At 36.8% G+C, this 10,533-nt stretch overlaps 2 pseudogenes; one reads left to right on the forward strand and one right to left on the reverse strand.

Annotated features, from left to right (window-relative positions):
* Positions 1–1,308: 1,308 nt before the first annotated feature.
* On the reverse strand, positions 1,309–4,126 carry LOC148037783 (aspartate aminotransferase P2, mitochondrial-like; annotated as a pseudogene).
* Positions 4,125–5,240, forward strand: LOC148037784 (aspartate aminotransferase P2, mitochondrial pseudogene; annotated as a pseudogene).
* The last annotated feature ends 5,293 nt before the right edge of the window (positions 5,241–10,533 follow it).

Genomic DNA, 10,533 nt, shown 5'->3' on the forward strand with positions numbered 1-10,533 from the left:
TGTCCATGGAGGCATGGTGCAACATAAAAAAATAATTCACTTTCTCCTCCATTGCAACATCCATCTTTTTTTCTACTCCATTTTTAACCACCACATCTCTGGTCACTCTATCATCGTCCTTCAGCGACGACCATAGAATAGTGTTGTTTGAATCCACTGTTGGTAGCCACTATGAAATTTACACTAACTCCTCAGACACCGACCAACCTTCAGCCATGCTACCTTATGGCCAAGTTGGTTGTCACGCACAACCTTTTAGGGTTTTCATGAAGCACTCCAAGAAGAATATCCATCACATATGGACAAGTCCAACACCCTCCACTTCCTCTAAGATGCACTAGGAGGTGGGTTTGCATCATGAGCATGCTGGTGGGTAGGTACTTCTCAGAGAGATAGACCGTCTCCACTACTCCCTGCTTTTGCAAATTCCATAGAAGATGTCTTGATCTCCTTTTGTAAGATCCATTGCCCTAAATTTGACAACTTGTAAATCACCCCATGTATTGTTGGAGTAAGGCATCATGCGATCGCGATCAGTTTAAACAAAAAGCTAATATTCAAGATATTAAACACCCCAAGTAACATTTGGTCATTAGGATTAATACCAAAAGCAAAGAATAATACCTCAAGTTCTTGCAACCATGCCATAGGCCATTCTCCTCCTACCAACTTTGTTTTTGACACTGGGACAGGCAGCATACAAATCACCTACAGTGTTGTTGGCGGCTCTCATATGCCACCCATGCTCTGCATCCATAGGCCATCTATTACTTTCATAAAATCCACAAACTATGAGATTAATCACTAAACCACGATCCACCAAAGCAACATAAGGCACCTATTTCTCTCCAATTTTTACAATTGTTTCTATAGTTGCCCTAGCCCAATGACTCCATGAAAAGTGACTGCGCGGTACCAAGATAGGCTCATTAGTTTCAGCATAATGCATAGGCTGAACCCTCTTCTCTGTCTGCGGAAAAACAGAAGCATTCTCAACCATAACCTCATCCTCATCCTCATCCAACTCCCCAATCAAAACTCCTTGTGTATCAATAGTAGGCAATGTATGTCTTTTCCTCTTCAGGACTTCTTGGAACTGATCTTGAAACTCTCTTTTCGAGATGCCCAAAACCTCAAAAATAGTAAAAGTCACCTCATTGCCAAGTATCTTGTCATTAAAGATTTTCTTCATGTCCGTAGATGTCTCAATATCGGACATTAATCTAAATCCTGGTTGCTTTCTCTGTCTAGTCTCCTGCCTCTTTTCTTTCTTTTGAGCATCTTCCATTTGTCGTTTTGGCCCTGGTCTTAAAGACGGCCTTGCAACAGGTGGAGTAACAAACTCACCCCCTCTAGTCTTCTTAGCTGCATTTGGATTCTCTTCATCTCTCTTACGCTTCTCCTCAACAAGTACATCTACTCCTTGAGACTTAGCCAAGTAGGCATAAATAGTGTACCTGTCAACAGGCGAATCCCAATCTATCTCAGATCTGATGCTAGAACCTGCACTAGTCAAAATAGTCTGCTAGATTTTCCCCTTGTTTGCCATCTCTATAGCATAGGTCCATAATGCTGACTAACTCTCTAATCCTTTCTCAATCTGGACTCCATATGCAAAAGCATCTCCTCTAGCTGCCACATAAGAAGTATGCGTAGCCATATCATCTACTAATTTCTTCATTCCACCTTTCCCAAAATTGGTAGCAAGCGGAGCTCCTGTTTCAGTCAACCAGATCTTGCCATCTTGTCCCCAAAATACCAAATTCTTCCTCCTTGCATCTTGAAAAGATTCGCAATCCCTGCAATGCTGATGGTCCGTACTATCACACCAAATAGATATTCGATCTCTCCTACGTGCACTAGAAGCACTCCTAGGTGCATTAGGAGCACTAGAAGAAATAGTAGGCATAGTCGAAGCAAACTGCTCTTTCAATTTTCCCACCAATTCTGCTTTAATTGACTCCAATGTCAAATCTATTATGCCTTTGATTATGTCATCAAGAGAGGAAGGAACCAAAGGAGCGGATGATTTTGGAGCAGAAGGAGTTGGCATCGGTCTTGGAACAGGAGGAACAGGAGGATTAGAAACAGTAGCCACTGGCATAGGCCAAGTAACTAGCTAAGGAAGAGAAGAAATGACAGGGGTAGAAGCAAACATAGGAGCAGAAGATGGAGTCGGTGTCATGGATCCATTCTGTAGGCAAGTCTTCCATATCCGCCTCTTGGTCAAAGTCGAGACCGCATCCTAGGCATCTTGCCAATCTGTTTTAAGACCCATAGGCTTCGTGTGATCCTTAGGAAGCTCTCCTAATTCTTCATGAAGAGCAAGATCTGCAGCTTGCAAGAAAAGCTCAACTTTCTCAACATCCAATGCTCTTTGCTCAATAGCATCAAGCTGACTATACCTCTCTTCAAATTCTCGTATCAATTCTGAAGCAGCTAGACCTTTGTTTTGCATGTAGACTCACTCTCGGAATGACCACCATGTAGCCATCCTAAAGTCATCAAGAAAATACTCCTCTTTCAAGGCCTTCTTAAAATCTTGCCAATGCAAATTTTGAAGGAAAAGATCAGTCACTTTTACCCTCAAGGCGGGTGTGACAAGGCGAAGAAAATATTTACTCATAAGTCCTATTGGTACTCCAATAAATCCCATCTTAATCTCATACGTCTTCAAATAAGTTGATACATTACGGCCACCAAATAGCTTCTTTTCATTTTCAACTGGTTCAATCGCCTTAGTCGCGCTAATTGCATTCTCTTGCTCCGAATATAGTTGCCTTTGCCGAGACAACTGTTGTTGATGTAACTGCTGCTGCTATTGCATATACAATTGTGCTTCTGATTTTGAAGCTGCATATACATAGACATATCTTGCAAAATCTACTTTAAATCATCCGTAGAAGTAATTGAAGTAGAAGTGAATGATGGAGTCGAAGTAGAGGACAAAGCAGGAATCGTAGAAGGGGCTGAAATTGATGTTGAAGTATCTCCCATCCTGAATTTTTTTTTAAATGCGACACTTTCATGTCGGGTTCACCAAAGATGTCGAAGGGTTTTCGAAAGCAAAGTCAAGACCACAGAGGTCCTTGAGAAATTCCAAGATAGAAGATCAATCAAGCGAATAAGCAAGATGAAAAAATGATGTGAAGTCTCTATTTTTATTTCTGCCAATAACTGAAGATGAATAAAAAGCCAAATTAGCTTGCAGTAGCAACTTCAGGTGAAGATGTAATGACATTTGTGGCTCCAATCCGCTCAGCATATAATCCAAAGTTCTTACTGTAGGACTACGAAATAAACAACTCCATCCCACGAGGAGCAAATCGTCTTACGGAACTGGCATCATCATCAAGACTGCCACTGGCAAAGTTCTGATAGGCCACATCAAGGAAAGCAGTGTGACCTTTCTCTTGAATAACATCAACAATGATCTCCTATTGCCCTGGAGTAGGATCAATTCCTGTGGGATTGTGTGCACAGCCATGTAACAGAATGATTGAACTTGCAAGAGCAGCCTTAATATCAGATATCATCCCATCAAAATCTAGACCAACTGTCTTTGGATCAAAGTATCTATACTCTGACCATGGAACACCAGCATCATTCAAAATATTCTTGTGGTTTCCCCAAGTTGGAGAAGAAATAAGCGCTTTTTCTCCAGGTAGGTATCGTTGGATGAAGGCCGCTGCAAGCCGAAGAGACCCTGTTCCTGAGAGTGACTGAATTGTGGCCACTCTTCCTTCTTTGATCACTGGATTATCAGCTCCAAGAAGTAACTGTGTAGTGACTTTGTTGAAAGCTGCTAACCCCTCAATCTAAAGATATTCTTTGTTCTCATCCTTCTCTAACATAAGCTTTTCAGCCTTCTTCACAACATTCAAAACATAAGGCTACATGTCCTCTGTCCTCTAACCTCCCACCCCTAAATTTAGCTTGAAATCACTTATGTCCACTTTGAATGCCTCTCTCTAGTCCTGTTCCTCTTTCTGAAACTGATAAAGTCTTCTATGGTCGAGAGTAACGTCAACGCATCGTTTTTCATTTATCTCTGAGAGTATCAAGAATGCAGTGCATTATAGCGTGATGAATCCATCCAAACGTGCGATGTTCTTATGCTTGTCATGTCAATCTGGAAACGCTGGAACACTATTGAGGCAACAGGGCCTCAGAATTGAAGGAATGCATAAAAGCCATGTACGATTTACAACGCAATACTAAGAACTGTACTTTGCCTGCGAGATCAGAGAGAAGTACATGCAACTGAAGAACGCAAACAGGGAATTGAAGAGGAGTTTCAGAGTTGCCAGATTGACACAACAAGCATAAGAACGTCGCACATTTGGATGGATTCAATGCTATAATGTGCTGCATTCTTGATACTCTCAAAGATAAATGAAAAACGATGTGTTGATGTTACTCTGGACCATAGAAGACTTTATCAGTTTCAGAAAGAGGAACAGGACTAGAGAGAGGCATTCAAAGCAGACACAAGCGATTTCAAGCTAAATTTAGGGGTGGGAGCTTACAGGACAGAGGACCTACAGCCTTATGTTTTGAATGTTGTGAAGAAGGTTGAAAAGCTTATGTTAGAGAAGGATGAGAAAAAAGAATATCTTCCGATTGAGGGGTTAGCAGCTTTCAACAAAGTCATTTTAGAGTTACTTCTTGGAGCTAATAATCTAGTGATCAAAGAAGGAAGAGTGGCCACAAGTCAGTCGCTCTCAGGAACAAGTTCTCTTCGGCTTGCAGCGGCCTTCATCCAACGATACCTACATGGAGCAAAAGTGCTTATTTCTTCTCCAACTTGGCGAAACCACAAGAATATTTTGAATGATGCTGGTGTTCCATGGTCATAGTATAGATACTTTGATCCAAAGACAGTTGATCTAGATTTTGATGGGATGATATCGGATATTAAGGCTGCTCTTGCAGGTTCAATCATTCTGTTACATGGCTATGGACACAATCCCACAGGAATTGATCCTACTCCAGAGCAATAGGAGATCATTGATGATGTTATTCAAGAGAAAGGTCACACTGCTTTCTTTGATGTGGCCTATCAGGGCTTTGCCAGTGGCAGTCTTGATGATGATGCCAGTTCCGTAAGACGATTTGTTGCTCGTGGGATGGAGTTGTTTATTTCGCAGTCCTACAGTAAGAACCTTGGATTATATGCTGAGCAGATTGGAGCCACAAATGTCATTACATCTTCACCCAAAGTTGCTACTGCAAGCTAATTTGGCTTTCTATTCTTATTCGCTTGATTGATCTTCTATCTTGGAATTTCTCAAGGACCTATGTGGTCTCGACTTTTCTTTCAAAAACCCTTCGACAATGCACGCACGCACGCACGCACGCACGCGCACACACACACACACACACACACACACACACACACACACACACACACACACACACACAAAACAATCCATGGAGGAAATTGTGATGCTTATCTTGATATTATTATTCTAGGAGAAGTTAGATATGTGAATTCTCTCTAGCTCAATGAACATCAATATATAAATTGATATGAAAATGGTGCTATATATGTCATCTATTTGCATCACTATATGCATTACAAACAATGATGCATATAGCGACACACATATGAATGCAAACATAATATATATAATGAATGATTTAATGCTTATTCTAATGCATCACTAGGAAAAATATGTAATGACTTGGCACCTTCAATTGCCTAATGCCCAGCAATATCCATCTCATATGGATGTTTAAATGTATATTCTATTTAATCAATTAGGAATTGAATTCCATGAAAGCAAATAAACATATGGAAAAGTGAATGATAAAATTATATTACTTATATAATTTTTAAAACAATTATCTGTGTATTGAGCCTCACCTTCAAATTTTATGGTGTACAAATGAAATAAACTAGATACAATGTTAAGTAGATATATGAGGTACTGGCAAGCTAAGTAGATGACCCTCAATCACTATCACTCATGGTGTAACAACTTCTAGTTAACACATTTCTAGTCTAAGACATCATCCTCTCTTAGCATTTCACTATATACATTTTACAAAAAAAAAGAATTTAAGTTTCTATGACCTAGACTTCCATTATAGAGAACACATCATAGAGATTGAACATTGAGCTTACCATACCCCGCAAGCCCATAAGTTGTCAATGAGTGCTAAAAATCAAGTCCTTGCTACATAATCTCTCTTGCTTAATGTGTCTCAGCTTACCATACCCCACAAGCCCATAAGTTGTCGATGAGTACTAAAAGTCTAGACTTACTCCATACTCCATTAAGAATAGAGCATAGAGATTAATTGTTGAGTTTACAATATCCTAGAAGCCCATAAGTTATCAATATGTGCTAAAAATTTGGACCTTGCTCCGTACTTTCTCTTACTTGATGTATTTGAGCTCCACCAAAATATTTGTGTTTTAGAAAACTATCACAATACACTTGTAAGTTCAATAAAATAATTTCTAAGAAAGTAAAAGAAATTTAAGAAACATACATATGATATAGATGCTACTTACTATTAGAGTATCCCTTAAATGAAACCCACCCACCACCTCAAAGTTCCAGGTTGATCTTGCCATCACCCATGAACATTCCACCTCACTTTGTTCCTTTTTTTATATAGATCCTCCTCCATCTCATTCTTCAGGTTCTTTCATTTCTTCTTCATTAACTATTTGGTATATGGTTTCATTTCTTGACTCCACCACGAAATAATATCAATGAAAAATCTATGCCAATCCTCTTAAAGATGTGATCATTTGAGAAGTAGGCTTTTTTCATAGGTTGGAGAATACCTCATGAAGAATATGGATGGTATACCTTCTATCTCTCACATTGTGATATTTCTAATCATTCATACATTAAAGCGTATAAGCATAATTGACTAGCTATGAATTCTCATCCAATAAGTTATGAATAGCAAGGAGGGTTCCAAGGGAAGTATGTCAGACATGTGTTCTTATTTTTTTCTAGTATGGGCATACTAGTGGTTTGGTGATGAGGTCAAATAATGAGTAAACATCACAAAATAGGATTATATGGCTTATGGAGAGTCCATTGATGTTGGAAGGACAAGAAGTCATTTATTAAACAAGCTAACATTTTATGTATCATTCAAGGGTTCATATAATTTATAATTATTTCCTTTTGTAGCATTGGGCTAAGGAGGGATTATGTAGAATGGGATATTCAATTAGGGATTTCAACTTTCTTTACTCATAGATATTCGGTTTTGCTATTAAGAGTTAAAGTTTTATATGGACATCTTATCATACCCTTTACTCCTATATCATTTGGATTTATATTTATTTATTTATTGTTGTATTGGTAGGACATCAATTTTATTTCATCATATTTTCTTTAGACTTTCAAGTACTTTATTATATCTTTGTTGGATTATACATTCAAATATTTCACATTTGTTAACATACCACTTTCTTTTTTTCCTCTTTATTTGCCATTATATAACATTTGAGAATTTTGAACAAACATAAAAGAAAACTATTACTCTTGATACACTACAAATAAGTTATATTTTAAGATAAGAAGCATCAATACTTACCAAATCCTTGAATGCTAGGAAAAATCTTTTAGTACATTCATAGAACTAGACACTAGCCTAGATAATCATGAGTGACTTCATCCCATGAAGAACAATTGAGGCACTTTGTCATCATCTATTGTGTTTTCATATAAAATTTATGTTTGCAAAGAGAAGTATTTTCTTAGTATTTGAAGGAGTATACTATAAAATAAGATAAAAATATTAAAAAGAAAACTTACGAGTTCAATTCATTGACCATCTCATATAAGGAGAGTTCCTTTGCTATTATCCTGGATAAGGTGGATATAAGCACCCTCTCATCCTTCATGCCTTGAAGAGAGTGCCATGGTAATAACTTTATATAATCATCGAGCTATTCAATGGACACATCTATCTTCTTCGACTTTCCCTTCAAAATTACATTTGCATCATCTCGATCCTACTTTAACTTCTAATCTTTTAATTTTTTATCTTCCCATATGCGGAATATTTGATCTTGTAAATCTTAATATTTTTAAAGTGATGTGCATGTCTTCTAGAAGTTTCCTTCTTACTTTAGCTAAGTGTGAGCCACCTATGATATAATAGCTATATATCTTTGCTTTGGATATGTCAAAGGTTTCTTTTTCTAGAAACTGGTAATGATTCATCATAGCCACCAAAGGAACAACTGCAGAATAAAGACTTATTTTCACTTCTCTCTTCAAGTTATTAATATGTCCTTTGATGGATTCTTGCACCTCTAACGGTCTAAGCCCAATACTCTCATCTATGGGAGCATGTTGTATTTGCCTGATAAGAAGGGAGATGAAATTATCTCTGACAATCTTATGGTCATTTACATATCTCTTAAGCATATTTATTTTCAAATGTAAGATACATAATTTGAGCTCTCCACCTTGCATTATGAGTTCCTCTCCTTAAATAATTGTCTTATCCTTGAACTTCTTAGAATTAGCACTAGTACTTGGCTCAAAATCCACCTGTTTCTTGGATTTATCTTGTGGCCTTTTCTTTGATGGAGGTATTGGCCTTGGTGGACTAGTCTTCTTTTGTATATGGCTATTACCTTCTCTCCTACTAGTTTTGATTTCTATAGGATGAGAGGTCTCTTTGGCCTGAATAGACTTTTGAGATGCAGGTATAACATGTGATGGTACATTGCCTTGGATAAAAGAAGACAATGCCACAATAAGGTTTTCTTCTTGTCAAATTTCCTCTCTTAAAGGCCTTGGCACTACAGTGAGTTTTAATTGATTTTATTTCATCCAAGCCAAAATCTTGAACCATTGAACCTTTCGAAATTGTCAAGTAAACCATGGAGCTATCTGGATCTACATAATTACATGACATAACCTTCCCATATTGCTTTGGATTGTCAATTGATAGCATCTTCGACCCAGGATTTCTTGCAAAAGGAACAAAATGAGATTTCCTTGGAAAGGATACGATAAACACCATTCATGGTTAGGTACTCTCGTATGTCATCCTTTGTTGAAGGCCCTTTAGTAGTAAGAAGAGGTATCCCAACTTCTTGTGGCTTCTTAGCAAATCAAACAATTTGCTTTGTCCAAGGCCACAATTGGCTCCTCCTTACTACTAGAACTATAATTTGATGTCAAAGAGTCAAATCTAGACTCTACATTTTTATGTATTTGTGGCTCCTTTAAATATATAAATATATAAATATATAAATATATATATATATATATATATATATATATATATATATATATGAGGACTTTGATTATAGAGGGGGTTGTTGTTGAACACCTAAGTGTGAGTTCCTCAGGTCCCTCATTATTATTTTGCCTTGATGCTTGTGTGGTCCTACTTTGCTCAACAGAACCACCACCTAGAACAAGTGCTCTTTTTATACTTTAGTGGATTATCCAATTTTCCACTAGGATCTCTCTTGCCACATTTCTCAAGTTGAACTTTGCTACTCTTCTTCGTCATAGTAGTGGGGGGAGGAGAATTGAATGGGTTGGAGGTATTCTCTTCAAGAGTATACTCCCTCATCTTCTTGAATTTCTTGCTACTCTCTTCTTGAGTCTTGTCCATGGTAAAAATGACAAGAATACAAAGAATGCGATACACAACATGAAGATTGTGAAACATTGTACTTAAAGTTTAAGCTATTTGATCAAAATCAACAAGATGTAAGAATTATTACATAAGATACACTAAACATGATTGCATTCAATAGAAACTTGAAGAAACATTTAACAAAATTGATACATTACATCGAGTGCTTGACTAATACAAAGTAAAATATAAACTCATAGAAAAGAGGATAAACTCTAGATGGAAATACGAGAACAGAAGTTGGCTATTTGATTCAATGCATGAACTATTAGCGGAAAATGTCATAGTATGTAATGTAAACTTATTCATGATAAGAAGTTCAAGATAAGTACTTTTATTTAAGTTAGTAATTTTATGTTCTATATGAAGTTGAAAAAGAAATTATACAAAGGACAAGATAGATCTTAAGAAAAACAAACTAACTATAAACTTTAAGTCTAACCTTATGTTAGCAAGAAAATTTACTTAAAATATATACAAACTTGATGCACTGCTTCAAGTGGAGAATAAAAAGGTCAAAATTTACAGTAGAGCTTGATGCACTCTATGAAGTCAACATAACATTTGTAACAGTTCGATGCATTATATCAAATAAAGAACAAAATTGTAGAAAAACAGAATGAAACTTGATGCAATACATCAAGTTAATATATTATTTAACTCAAAATTTAAACTAATTTGATAAAATATATCAATTAAAGAATAAAAGTATCACTAAATATAATAAAATTGATATGTTGTGTCAAGTAGGTACAAACTCATACTAAAAGGCTAACAAATTAATGCATTACACTAGTCGAATAATAAATTTAGTTAAAAGTAAAAGGAAAAATTATCCCAAAAAATATAAAAATGATGTGCACTACAAGGGAATGGAGCAATAGCGACGGTCAT

This window comes from Lygodium microphyllum, chromosome 4 (assembly GCF_053477565.2).
Source record: "Lygodium microphyllum isolate KBCC chromosome 4, Lygodium_microphyllum_v1.1.10, whole genome shotgun sequence".
NCBI lineage: Eukaryota > Viridiplantae > Streptophyta > Polypodiopsida > Schizaeales > Lygodiaceae > Lygodium > Lygodium microphyllum.